Raw genomic sequence first — 15,143 nt, forward strand, 5'->3', positions numbered from 1 at the left:
CTTCCATCACTATCCTCCGTGTGCTGTCAGCCCTAGCAGTCATCAAAACTAGCCGCCAGCCCTAGGGCTCATGTCGTCGCGTCCATCGAGCTTCCTTTTCTGCTGCGCCTCTGATCCTCAAATAGTACCACGGCTCGCAAGGATGCGATCCGCGACAAAAATAAAATTTTACATATATCGATCCTATATTCCACAAAGGAATGTACATAAAGTCTAGATCGAACAAAATATAAAATCCTAAAACTAATACAGCTCCTGCTGTATTTAATAAATGCAATTATGCACACACATAAAATGCCCTCGACATGTCTGAGGGTCCAATCACACACAATCACAATAGGTCATAATAGTTGGAGCCTATAACCATAGAGTTAATCTATTTACACATCCTACTATTATCCTGCCTAAAATATGTATGACATATGCATAATTAAACTAAAAACCAAACACACAGAGGTATAACCTAGCTCTGATACCAATTGTTGGTTACTACTCGGAATACCATTCTAGTTCCCTTGTACAAAAATTTGTACAAGTATAGAACCATCCTAGCTACTCATGTGCTCTACTGAAGTTAAATTTGGATTGCAAACGAAGTTTAACATTATTAATCCAAATTATCCTTCAGAAGTTAAACTTGGATTGGAAACGATACTTAACATTTTTACTCCAAGTTTAACCGATGTGATCTTCCTAAGTTAAACTATATTACAGAAGTTAATCAAATATCTATTTCAAAGATCGGCTTCCAGGTTAAACATGGCGAGGCACTAGGCCTTCTTGGGTATGAGATCATCCACCACTTCCTAGACAAAGCCTCTCAAAGAAATCGAATATTTAAATTCTTACAGTAAACTAGGTTTAACTACATAGACCTCAATAGAAGCACATTATCGAAACATGAAATCGAAAAATAAAATTGATAACAAAAACGATAACTTAAAACCGATAACCTCTTGTGTTTGATTTTTCAAGATCTATACAAAAGATGAACTAGTATAATGCGGAAACTAATAACTAGTTATACCTTTTGTAGCTTATAGACCTCTTGATCTTCTGCTGTATTCCTCTCCTTCTCTTAGACGTCATGTGGACGACGATCTTCCAGGATGAAATCCACCCAAGCTTCTTCCTTTGCTTCCAAGATCCGGCTACCAACTAACCTCCAAGGGATGCTAGACAAGAGAGCTTCCTTCTCTTCTTCTTCTCCTTCAAGCAACCGGCCACCAAGAGATCATCACACTTGATACCGCTGACCTCCAAGGAAGAAAACAAAAGGAGAAAAGAAAAGGACAAGGGCCGACCACCAAAGGATTGGAAAGAGGAATAGAAGATGTGTTATGAGGTGAGGCACCCCCTCCTTCTCTTTTATAATTCTTGGTCTTGGCAAAAAAGGAAAGTTTTAAATATAATTAAAACTTCCTTATTTTCCTTGCCAATGACTAAAAAGGAAAGTTTTAAAACAAAAAAAAAATAAAACTTCCTTTAATGCTTGTCATGGCCAGCCCTACACATATGCTCCAAACAAGGAAAGTTTTAAATATAAAATTAACACTTCCTTATTTGTTTCCGGTAAGAAATTTTTAATAAAAAAATTTCTCTTTTAAATCCCTTGTTGGTTATAAAAGGAAAATTTTATAAATTAAAATCTCTCCTTTAAAATATGTGGATGATTACAAAAAAGGAAAGTTTTATCAAAAATTTTAAGGAAAGTTTTAAGGAAAGATATCAAACATTTCTCTTAATCCTTTGTAGAAAGTTATAAAAAGAAAGATTTTAAAATTTAAAAACTCTCTTTTAAAACCATGGCTTCCACAAAAGGAAAGATTTTAAAATTTAAAATACCCTTTTATTTTAATGTGGCCGACCACCGAGCTTGGGCTCCAAGCTTGGCCGACCATAACTTGGCTCCACTCTTTGGCTTGGCCGGCCCTATCTTGGGCTCCAAGCTTGGCTTGGCCGGCCACAAGAAGATAGGTAAGAAGCTTGGATTTAAGTGGATATAAGGCTTTATAAATAAGAAGCTACAATAGGGACCAAGAGGAGGAATTGGTTTTGGTCTCCCGATGAGTTTGAGCTTCCCGTGTTCGCCCCGAACACCCAACTCAAGTTCATCAATAATAACTCATACCACTAAAGAGTTATTATTACACTACCGCACCAATCTCATATTACAATATGGGCTCCTTCTTATCATGAGTGTGTTAGTCTCCCTGTGTTTAAGATATCGAATGTCCACTAATTAAATGAGTTACTGACAACTAACTTAATTAATATCTAGCTCCAAGAGTAGTACCACTCAACCTTATTGTCATGTAGGACTAAGTCCACCTGCAGGGTTTACATGACAATCCTTATAAGCTCCTCAAGGGGACATTATCAACCTAGATTACTAGGACACAGTTTCATTCTATAATCAACAACACACCATATAAATAATATCACTTCCCAACTTATCGGGCCTATTGATTTAACGAACTAAATCTCATCCTTTGATAAATTAAAGAAATAAATATTAAGTATACGTGTTTGTTATTTTATCATGATTAAGACTACACACTTCCATAATAACAGAGGTTTTGTTCTTTTATGTAGTCAATATAAAAAGAAACTACCTCAAATGGTCCTGCTCAATACACTCATAGTGTACTAGTGTAATTTTATAGTCAAGATAAACTAATACCAAATTACACTACAACCACTCAATGGTTTGTCTCATTCCATCTTGGTTGTGAGCTACTATTTATAATTTATAAGGAGCTGATAACATGATCTACTGTGTGTCACCTCACACTATGTTATCTACAATATAAATTAAATAGACAACTGCACTTAGCATAAATGTAGACATTTGACCAATGTGATTTTTATTTCAAAATAAATGTTTATACAAAAAGCTAGACTTTTAGTATACACTCTAACATACATATGAGAGGGCACTCAAAGAACAAGTGACCATTTGACTTATCTTGACATTGACAAAGCATACAAGTCTTATTCTCCATATATGACATTTTATTCGTTGTTTGTAGCCTCCATGAGCAAGTAACCATAGAATGAACCGATGTTTCGGTATAATCTTCGGCCTCCAAATCAATGATGTTCATGCCACCTCAGGACCTCTCGGCATGAAGAAATCATATGTCTTTGCAGTTCCATTTTTCCCTGCCGTAAACCACTCACCCATCAACATGTTCGCCTCCCCACTTCCGTTTGTAGTCCCTTGGATTTTGTTCCGAATGACCACAAGCCGTTTAATAAGAGGAGAGTCTGAGGTTTTGACTTTTCATTGCCAAAAATCAGTCCCCTTGAGATAATGTTGGTGCACCCATCTCACCCATAGTGAATCCACATTAGTTTGAATCTCCCAAAGTGTTTTGCTAACTAGAAATTCATTTCATGCATGAAGGTCACGAAGTCCATAACCACCATCATGTCATGAAAGACAAATAATAGCCCCCAATATAGGAGGATGCTTTAAAGATCACACAAACGTACGACATATGACTTTGATCTTTACAATGACACCACTGGGAATAAGGAGTATAGAAAGCCAATAACACTCCACTCCTTGAAGCACTATCTTCACCAACTCCAAACGCCCCGTATATGATAAAGTATGCTTTGACCAAGAATTAATCTTCCTTGTAATAGTATTAAGTAATGGTCCATACTTTATAATCCACAACTTCTCCGCCGCTAGTAGAATCCCCAAGTACCAGAATGGAAATGTTCCTTCTAGGAACCCAATAAGTTGGAGCAATCAATTCTTCATTCTATCATCAATCTCCGCCATATACATATGAGACTTTAGTGAGCCCTGTTACATTGCCAAAAACCTCCAAACAATCCGCTAATACTTTTATTAAGGACTCATCCATCCGTGCAAACAACATCAAATCGTCGACATATGCAAAATGGGTGATGCTGAGCTCTTAATGTCACGCCCCAGAGGAGTCCCTGTCCGAGAAAATTTCGGCAGCATCTCCCCTGTACGGTGGACAATCTGAAACTTTTCTACATCTCACAAATACATCAGCCACAGGCGGCTGGAATAATAACGGTAAATAAAACCAATCACCACGCAGTTTATACAAGTATTCAGCCTCTGGCTGTCACAACCACGCAGTTAATAAAAATAAACAACATAGTAATACTCTGACTCGAAATCAACCCTACTCAACTACACTCGTAAAGCCCAAATCCGATTTTCTTACCTCTTCTGCCGTCCAGGCAGACATGTAGTAATATAAAATCAAAAACAAATCCATCAACGAGACAAATTATATAATATCTAAGTATTCAACATCCAAATCCAAATATAGTCAAGTGAGAATCAAAACAATACAAACGATAGCAAATAGCTGGAGATCTGCAGGGGACTAGCACTGAACTCCCTCCTGACAGCATCAACCTGAAAATAACAACAATGGAGGCGGGGTGAGTCCAACACTCAGCAGGTACAGTTGATATGCAAAGTAAAGAAATAACACCTAGCACTAATCATGCGTACAGTCTCCTGATAAAGATAAAGGTAATTACAAACCGAAGAAAACAGGAGAGAATCTGTACTAACCAGGACCCGGTAAAAGGACAAACAGTCCGAAAGGTATATGCATGTCAATCAAGGTATCCAAGCAATGTGCAGCATATAAGTGCAACAAACACAAACACAAACAATAAATGCATCATGCATATGATGCCAATGTCATGGTCACCCCGACGCCATCACCAACTCACAACATAAGTGGGACCGAGTGGGTAGGGCTGTGACAACCGTGCACTCAACACTACTCCCGATGAGTGATCGAGTGGACGGATGCTGTCGGAGTACATACGTACTGCTACCCCAAATCATAAATGGGGGAGCGCAATGCTCTCATCTCCCGGTACACTATGACGGGGAGGAATCTCTAACGTGCTACACGCTGCGTCACACTACCCATGAGCGGATCAACGGAGCACCGGAAGAGTCAAACTGACGTGCTACCACGCTGTGTCCCGCTACCCATGAGCGTCACAACGGAGCACCGAACAGTGATGAAACTGGCAAAGTGCTCGACAATAAAGGAGCAATCAATCACTCAGCATGCAATCATGCGAATGGTGCATGTCACTAAACATGGTAATATACTAAACCAATCTCTGGATATATCATAATGTGCACCAAAGCGAATGAATCATATCAAGGTATCTGATCCTATAAGGTATCAAACCTAGGTCCTGACATGGTAAAATATGGTTATATCACTACCCATGAGTATGTGGAATCAGGTACATATCCATACAAGATGTAAACAAACAATCAATCAACAGGTAGCATGTATTGGGCAGTGATTAACCGAAACAAGTAAGAAACACAATTAATGCATCTTGTTAATTTAATTACTAAGCATATCAAAGACAATAAGTCAAAAGTACCCGCCTCCGATAAAATGGTGCAAATCTGACTCCGAGATACTCGTCTCGCGTTAAAGTCCTGTTTCACCAATGTAATATATTTTATTTAGCTACATTTCTCATAAATAACCAAATAAAAATCTATAACCCTAAATTAGGGAAAAACCCAAATCATAAATAAACAACCAACCACAATATTCAATTTAATCCTTGATCTACAACTACACACAGTTAATCCACTAAACTCCCAATTCATCTTAATTCAATAATTTCACCTAAATTAGCACCTCTTATTAACATTAACGAACTCCAGACTCACATAACCCATCAACACATGATCCATTATATAACTACCACACGTAGCTAAAATTCCTACAACATACCTTAAAGTCACAACCCTGTTGGTTGCTGGAACAAGAGTGCTACTAGTTGAAATTTCTGCCGTAACCAAGAAAACCTCCGCAAGTCCTCCCTATTCCCTTTACCGCCTCTGCTGAATCAATTATCCCATACCATACAGCATTAATTCACAGTAAACTAAATCAGAAATAAATTTCCAGCCCTTACCCTAGTGCAATATTGTCCCTGTGAACACACGGCCAGGAGATACAGATGCTGAACAATGCTAGCCGGAAGACTTTGCTGCCACAAACCTGTTGTCGACCCTGAGGTAGAGCCCCTCGTTCCCTCTGCCAGCAACAGGTAGACGAGCAAACAAAAATCGGCCGATGATGAGTCTAAGGCACAGAAAGTGAGACTAGGGCTCGGCAATGGCTCACGCGACGCCGGTGCTTAGAAAAGGAGAAGGGTCGGCGCTAGGAACTCCACGGCAAGGGCTCGGCTAGGGCACGGGGTGGCCGGCGGTGGCGCCGGCTCTGTGCAGTGGCGCTTGGCGTCAAGGCGGCAGTGAGGAGGGGGCGTCGGCGATTAGGGCAAGGAGGAGAGTAGGGTGTGAGCGCGAGGGAGATGAGAAGAAAGCAGAAAAGGAGGTGGCCGAGGGTTTTAGGCTTCGGCGAGGAAGGAACCGCTGACCCGGCGGTTAGGGCTCGGAGGAGGATCGGACGGCGTCGGGGAGAAAAGAGGGCGCGCGGGTGGTTTCGGGGAGAAGCAGTGAACGGCGAGAGAAATAAAGGAAATAAAAGAAATTTAAAAAGAAAAAGGAAATATAAACATTTCCTCACTTAAATAGGGTAGCCTAAACAGGTTTTCCCGAGTCCCGTTTTTATCCCTGTTAACTCGTCCATACGAGCTCCGAAAAATTCTCGAAAAATTTTCAAAAATTTCGAAAAATTCCCTTATTAATATTCGCCTATTTTCGGTATTTTACATTCTCCCCCACTAATAAAAATTTGGTCCCCAAATTTCGTTATATACCATCAGCAAGTACTAACAACAGGTAAAGCGTATAAATGCTGAACGGTAAACTAAATCACATACCTCAAGTGAAAAGATGGGGATATCGAGCTCGGATAGTATCCTCGAGCTCCCAAGTAGCCTCCTCATCCGAATGATGCTGCCATCCGACTTTAACCAGCCGGATAGTCTTGTTCCGCAACTGACGCTCTTTCCGGTCCAGAATCCGTACCGGAATCTCCTCATAAGTAATGTCAGGCTGAACTGGAACTGGAATATAAGCCAGCACATGCGTCGGGTCAGGTACGTATCTCCTCAGCATAGACACGTGAAATACATCGTGGGCGGCTGACAGGGACGGTGGTAGTGCCAATCGATAAGCTACTGCTCCGATCCTCTCCAAGATCTCGAAAGGACCAATATACCGCGGAGCTAGCTTACCTCTGAGGCCAAATCTCTTCACCCCTTTCGTGGGTGAAACTCGCAGAAATACATGGTCACCAACAGAGAACTCTAGTGGCCTGCGTCTCCGATCAGCGTAACTCTTCTGACGGTCCTGCGCCTCTGACATCCTCCGTCTGATAGTACGGACCAACTCTGCATCCTGCTGAACTCTCTGAGGTCCCAACAACTGAACCTCTCCAACCTCATCCCAGAGGACGGGTGTCCGACAAGGTCTACCATACAACGCCTCAAACGGTGCCATCTGGATAGCCGAATAAAAGCTGTTGTTATAGGCAAACTCTACCAACGGCAGATGGTCCTCCCAACTGCCTCCGAAATCCATAACACATGACCTCAGCAGGTCCTCTAAAGTCTGAATAGTCCACTCTGACTGTCCATCTGTCTGTGGATGGAAAGTTGTACTAAGTCGGAGTTGTGTGCCCAAGGCCTGCTGCAGACTCTGCCAGAAACGAGACGTAAACCGTGGATCTCTATCCGAAATGATACTCAACGGAACACCATGTAGTCTGATGATCTCCCGACAATACAGATCTGCCAATCGATCCAGGGAATCAGTCCTCCGGATCGCTAAGAAATGCGCGGATTTGGTTAATCGATCAACGATTACCCAAATCGCGTCATGGCCTCGTCGTGTCCTCGGCAATCCTACCACAAAGTCCATGGTAATGTGATCCCACTTCCACTCAGGAATAGGAATCCGCTGAAGTAATCCTGCAGGTCTCTGGTGTTCAGCCTTCACCTGCTGACAAACAAGACATCTAACTACGAAATCCGCGATGTCTTTCTTCATACCGTTCCACCAGTAGGAACGTCTCAAATCTCGATACATACGGGTTCCGCCTGGATGGATTGCAAATCGAGAACGGTGAGCCTCCTGAAGTAGCTCCTGTAAGACCGGATGAGACTGAGGTACGCATAATCTGCCTCGGAAGTATATAACACCCTCCTCGTCTCGTGTAAACTCCTGCCGCCTGAAGCTATCCGATCGCCAATGAACCGACAATGCCGATCACCACTGAGCCTCTCGGATCTTCGCCCGATCGACGATCGAGCAACCATGGTAACAGAATACCTGCCTCAGATCCTCGCTCCTCAAGGTCTAACTCGGAAAACTCGAATCAAGTCTCGGATCAAGTCCGTGGCAAGCCAAAGTCCTCTCGACTTCCTGAGTGTATCGGCAACCACATTAGCTTTCCCTGTGGTAGCTAATGGTACAATCGTAGTCCTTCAGGAACTCCATCCATCTCCTCTGTCGGAGATTAAGCTCCTTCTGAGTGAAAATGTATTTGAGACTCTTATGATCAGTAAGAATCTCAAATGTAATACCGTACAAATGATGTCGCCATAACTTCAGAGCAAAAATGATGGCAGCTAACTCCAAGTCATGAACTGGGTAGTTCTTCTCATGCTCCTTCAACTGACGAGAAGCATAAGAGACTACTCTGCCATGCTGCATCAAACCCTCAAGAGACGCGTCAGTGTAGAGTACAAATCCATCCTCTCCAGAAGGTAAAACCAAAACTGGAGCCGACACTAATCTCCGCTTCAGCTCCTGAAAGCTGGTCTCGCAATCCTCGGTCCACGTAAACTTCACGCCTTTCTTGGTAAGACGTGTCAGCGGCATAGCAATACGCGAGAAACCCTCGACAAAACGTCGGTAATATCCGGCCAATCCCAGAAAACTGCGGATCTCCTGAACTGACTTCGGCTGCTCCCAACTGGTGACAGCCTCGATCTTCTGAGGATCAACTGAAATACCTCTACTAGAAACCACGTGTCCCAGAAAACCGACTGAGGATAGCCAGAACGCACACTTGCTGAACTTCGCGTACAGCTGATGTCGTCGAAGAATCTCCAAGACTATGCGAAGATGCTGTGCATGCTCCTCCTCGGAATGAGAGTAGACCAATATGTCATCAATGAAAACGATAACAAACTGATCCAGATACTCCAGAAAAATGCGGTTCATCAAGTCCATAAACACCGCTGGAGCATTGGTAAGCCCAAATGGCATTACCAAAAACTCATAATGACCATATCTGGTACGAAAAGCTGTCTTCTGAATATCTGAGTCTCTGACTCTCAGCTGATGATATCCGGATCGCAGATCAATCTTAGAATACACTGATGTACCTCTGAGCTGATCAAACAAATCCTCGATCCGTGGCAAAGGATATTTATTTCTGACGGTCACTGCATTCAGCTGTCTGTAGTCAATACATAACCTCATGGTGCCGTCTTTTTTCTTGACAAATAACACAAGAGAACCCCATGGAGAAACACTAGGGCGAATGAATCCCCTGTCTAAAAGCTCCTGGAGTTGAACCTTCAGCTAGTTCAACTCTTTTGGTGTCATACGATACGGAGCTTTCGATGCCGGCGCGGTTCCCGGAATCAACTCAATAGCGAACTCCACTGGCCTTCTGGGAGGCAAACCTGGCAGCTCCTCTGGAAATACATCTGGGTACTCCCGAACTACAGGAACGTCGGAGAGCTGCGAACTGCTGCTGTCCTCAGTACTGATCAAAGACAATAGAAAACCATGACAGCCGTGAGCCTGAATCGCCGAAATAATCGAGATACCGTCGTCTCTGATGCCAGTGAAACTCCACGAGGGTTGGTTCGGAGGCTGGAAGGTGACCACCCTCGTCTGGCAATCAACGGTAGCATGATAAACTGACAGCCAATCCATGCCAAGTATGATATCAAACTCGACCATCTCCAATACTAGAAGATCTACCGTAAGTATCATGTTGCCAAAGTCTAACGGGCAACCTCAGATCTCCTGGGTGACTTCTAAAGTATCACCGGACGGTAGCGAGATAGTCAATCGCTGGGGTCTGCAAGTGGGTAATCTACCAATCTCCCGCATAAAGGTACGGGATATAAAAGAGTGCGAACTACCAGTATCAATCAAAATATCAGCGGAGAATGCATAAATGGAAATCATACCGCGGAAAACGGATCCGTCGGCTCGCTGCGCATCCTCCCTGGTAATCGCATGAACACGTCCAGTCTCTGGCGGAGGAGGAGGTAACGCTGCCAGCGGCTGCTGCGGCTGGGCAGAAGCCTGCCACTGAGGCGGTGCTGGATAATGAGCCAGAGAAGACTGAGAGGATGGTGACTGATACTGTGCAGCTGGCTGGGACTGAGTCTGGTACTGCCCCTGAGTCGGATAATAAGGTCCTGGAACAAAACTCTGGGGTGCTACAGAAGCACTGGAGTACTCTTGTCCAAGCATGCCAAATGCTGTTGCAGAGGGAGTTGCTCCCTGCTGACGCTGTGAGGGTGTGAATCTCCGCCCTCCTCGTCGAGACACTGACTAACTAGACTGTCCCCGCTTATTTGACCCTCCGGAAGCCGTGTGCTGAGCCTTCAGCTGACAATCTCGGCTCTGGTGCCCAGGCAATTTGCAATAAAAGCAAACTGACTGTTCCAGAGTGCAGGCTGAAGTGATGTGGTCTCTGGAACCACATCGGAAACACTGTATATCGCTGGTGGACTGTTTCCGATCCTGCTGAGGAGACCGGAAATGTCCTGAGGAAGACTGTCCTGACTTCTGAGGCCTACGAGAAACCCCAGAAGAACTCTGACCTGATCCTCTGCGACTACTCTGATGCTGTCCTGTCGCCTGTGTCTACTGGACCTGCCCTGATGTCTGACCTGTATGCTTTCTTTTCCTGTCCGGATATGCTGTCTGCCGAGCTAACTCTATCATCAAAGCTCGATTCAATGCATCAGAGTAAGATGAAATCCCTAATCCGGCAAGCTGTACATGCAGATAACCATCCAATCCCTGTATAAACTGCATCATGCGAGTTCTGTCCTCCGCAACTAACTCTGGACAAAACTGAGCCAACCGGAGGAATTCAGTATTATACTCGGTCACTGAGCGATTATTCTGCCTCAGACTCATAAAATCCTGTCGGCGAGCCATCTGATAGGACAGTGGAAAGAAACGGCTCTCAAAAGCCTCTCTGAACCTGGTCCATGTGACGTTGCGCTCACCAATAATAGAACGCTGAGTAACCCACCAGGCATTAGCTTCATCCCGTAAATGGTAAGCAGCCAGCTCTGCTTTCTCCCACTCGGAGCAAGCCATATAGAAGAAAGTCTGCTCCATAGTCTCTATCCATGACAGAGCCATACTCGGATCGAGATCTCCGCGGAAAAGAGTGAAACGAGTCTTCATCGACTCAGCCAGTGCTGGAATCCTAGCTCGTGCAGCGACAATATCAGTGAGCTGTGTCGGGACGGCTGCAGGAACTGGCGGAAACACTGGAGCTGATACTACAGGTGGTACCACGGAATAAACCGGAGGAGGAACTCCCGGTGCTGCTGTATATACCGGTGCATAAGCCGTCGGTGGTACTGCCTGGGGAACAAAAGTGGTGGCAACTGGAGGTACGGTAGGAAATGGTACCGGGTATGGTGCAGCAGCTGCTACTGTAAGCACTGGGGGTACAGGTGCCACTGGTATAGGATACACTGTAGATCCAAGTGGTGGTGGCACTGAATACGTCGTAGGTTGCGCTGGAGCAGATGTCGGGTACACCAATGGTACCCCTGATGGTACTGTAAACAGGGTAGGCGTGGATACCATCGGTGTGGCCAAAGTAGGTATCTCTACAGGAGCTATCGGGATTTGAGAGCCCGATGCTCTCGCTGCATCCTGAGTCTGTCCCTGACTGACAGGCTCACTAACAGTGGGCATCTCTGTCATATCCAGAGATCCCGTGGTCCTCGCACGTGGTCGTCCAGCACCACGTCTCACAGCAATACGAGTAGATCGTCTCATATCTGTTAAATTAAATTACAGATATCAATACCAATATAACCAACATAAAATAACAACATACCTATTTGCCGTCTAGAGATGTTCCGTCGCTGTCCAGTCCCCAATTTGACCTCAAAATTCCGAACGTACATATCGCCGGAAATCCAAATAAATCCGAAACGGAAATCCGAAACATAACCATATCGAAAATCCGATAATGCCCAGTTTGACTCGCAAACCTGGCTAACCCAAATATCCAGAATACCAACAACAGGTATCCGATAAATCTCCATAAAACCAAAAGCAGGTATCATAACCTGGCTCTGATACCATCTGTAACGCCCCGGCCCGGGCGGGCCTCACCCGAACCGAACCATGAACGACACCAGAATTACCTATCGGTTTGATGACTAACTCCACAGACCACCGGAGGTCCTTTCAGCGTGCTTTGTCCTCACTTGCACGCACCCTGGAAAACTTCCCAGGAGGTCACCCATCCTCAGATTTCTCCAAGCCAAGCACGCTTAACTTTGGAGTTCTTAAGTTTGGGCTTCCGAAAAAGAAGGTGCACCTTGGTGATATGGATAGTACCATCTAACCCTTTAAGTCATACTTAACCAGAATCTCAGAACCGGGGTATTACACTTAACACATATGATGGAAGTGAGAAGAGGGCATCAAGGAGGCAACCTGCAATCTGTGTGATAATACTTTTATGCATAAACCAAAAAGTAAGGGAGATAGGAGGTCACCTTCGCCTTAGACTGCAACACCTACTAAAGAATCCATAGATGCCTCTATTTAGAGAAATAGAATAAGAGGTCGTAGTTACATACTCCCTAATCTATCCACAATATCGTTGGGAAAATCAAAACCAACGAGGGCCATTATGAGAAAATCCCAATCAACTATATCAAATGCCTTCTACAAATCAACCTTGATCATTCATCTCGGGGATATTCTTTTGCCTGCATACTTTTGTAGCAACTCCTGAGTGAGATTAATGTTGTTATCGATAGATCACCCTTTTACAAAAGCTGCTTGTGTCAGATCCAACAAGTCCCCCAAAACCCCTGCTAATCGGTCGGCCAGTACCTTTGCAATGACCTTGTAGAACACATTGCAACAGGAGATAGGCTAATAATATGAAACTCTCAGGGCATGGTCCACCTTTGACACCAAAGATATCAATGAATTGTTTCATTGTTTGAGTAGCTTGCAACTTTGAAAAAATTCTTGAACGGCTATGATAAACTTTGGCCCAACAATATCCTAAGATGAAGTGAAAAACTTCGCTCTATATCCATCCGAACCTGGTGACTTGTCACTCCCAATGTCATATAAGGCTACTTTAATTTCCTCCACCTCCACCGGCCTGATTAAGTCCTCAGATTGACCATGAGTGAGCCTCCTTCCAGGAAGACCACCGTTGTCCATAGGATCACGTGCCACATTTTGCCCAAGTAGATCATGAAAGAAACCTACAAATTTATCTGTCACTTCACCCAAGCTTGATGTTTGTTCTCCATTTCACATTGTAAGTGCAATGATGGCATTTCTCTTGTTATTCTGCTTCACTACATCATAGAAGAATTTAATACACTTATCAGAGCTTCTTAAGTAAACATTCTTCGCACGCTGCTAATAAAATTATTTATTTACCTCCGTAAGTATAGTAGCCTTCCTTTATATATGATCATAGTTAATGAGAATAGTTCCTCCTACTAGAACCCCTTTTTGTATCTCCTCTAAATCTGCATTTTCTCTTTTTACCTTCTCTGAAATGTGCCCAAAATGATTTTTATTTAACTCACTCAATCTTCCTTTTAAACGAGTCAACTTCGCTTTAAGAATAAACTGAGCATTCCCAATAATCGGAGTCGACCATGAGTCCAACACAAGCTCGGTGAAACCCTTCATTGAGTGACCACATATTAAGGAACTTGAAATGTCGGTTTGGAGGTCGATCTTTCACTAGAGTGTGCACTATGGTGCAAGAGTGGTCCGACAGGCACCCGGGCGTCGTAAACTCCGCATAAGCATCAAAATCTGTCATTAACCGAATTACAAGAACCTATACTATTGGTCCAAGTGAGCCAACATCTAATGGAGCGAAGATCCACCAAACCGCATATTTGAGTAAAAATTGAAAAATCCTGCATTTCATAATTGGTGACCAAAGAGTCCCCTTGTCTAGTCAATGTCGATATAATAGAGTTAAAATCCCTAAGAATCAACCACGATTCCGATATGGACCCCCCAAGATCCATAAGAGTCTCCCATATCGGCATTCGAGCAACAATGGAATGAAGTCCATAAACAATTGTGACTAAGAAATCCCTCCCAGAAACTTGACACCGAATCTGACAATGAATGAATTGTTCGGTTATCGAGAGCACATCCATATCAACTCTGTGTAAGTCCCAAACAAGCAGTATACGATCATAATTAGATATATCAAAATTATAAATATGCCCGATAGTTGAAAACTGCCTATGCATTATAGGGTCAAGAGAATTGTCGTCCAGCTTCATCTCCAATAATGTCATCACTTGAATATCTTTTTGCTTGAGGAGGGGTGCACCCCCCATGTTTTAGGAACTTGTGAAAGCCCCTAATGTTCCATGCAGCAATCTTCAATTTGACACCTCCCAATCGGGCTGCTCGGACCCGTAGTTGTCGTCCACTTGGTAAGGGCGCTGTATTGTCAATTACTTCCTTGTTCTTCCCTCTATTGCTCATGGAATCAGCCTGAGAGGATGTTGAAGAAGTCGATCCCAGTGTCACTGATGCAGCCACAGAGGATTGTGCCAAGGATCAAGTTGCACCACTACTAGTTGTTTGGGATTGATGATCTGTTGAAGAGGAAGAGGCCTCCTTGCTACTTGAAACCTCCGGTATAGCAGACAACTCTTCTGCATTCAGTGCCTCTTCATGATGTACATGTTGCACAACCACCTCTTCATGATCTAGGGGAGATTCAATCGCCACGGGCACAGGACTATGCACCACTACAATTGTCAATCCATTCTGTGCCACCGGATCCTCCACATTCTACGATTGTTGATTGTTCTACAGTTGTTGATTGGTTTGCCTAATTGCCTTGCCCGACTTCTATATCTCGGTCTCGATCTCCTTCTCCCCCAGT

The sequence above is a fragment of the Zingiber officinale genome, chromosome 8A (assembly GCF_018446385.1).
Source record: "Zingiber officinale cultivar Zhangliang chromosome 8A, Zo_v1.1, whole genome shotgun sequence".
NCBI lineage: Eukaryota > Viridiplantae > Streptophyta > Magnoliopsida > Zingiberales > Zingiberaceae > Zingiber > Zingiber officinale.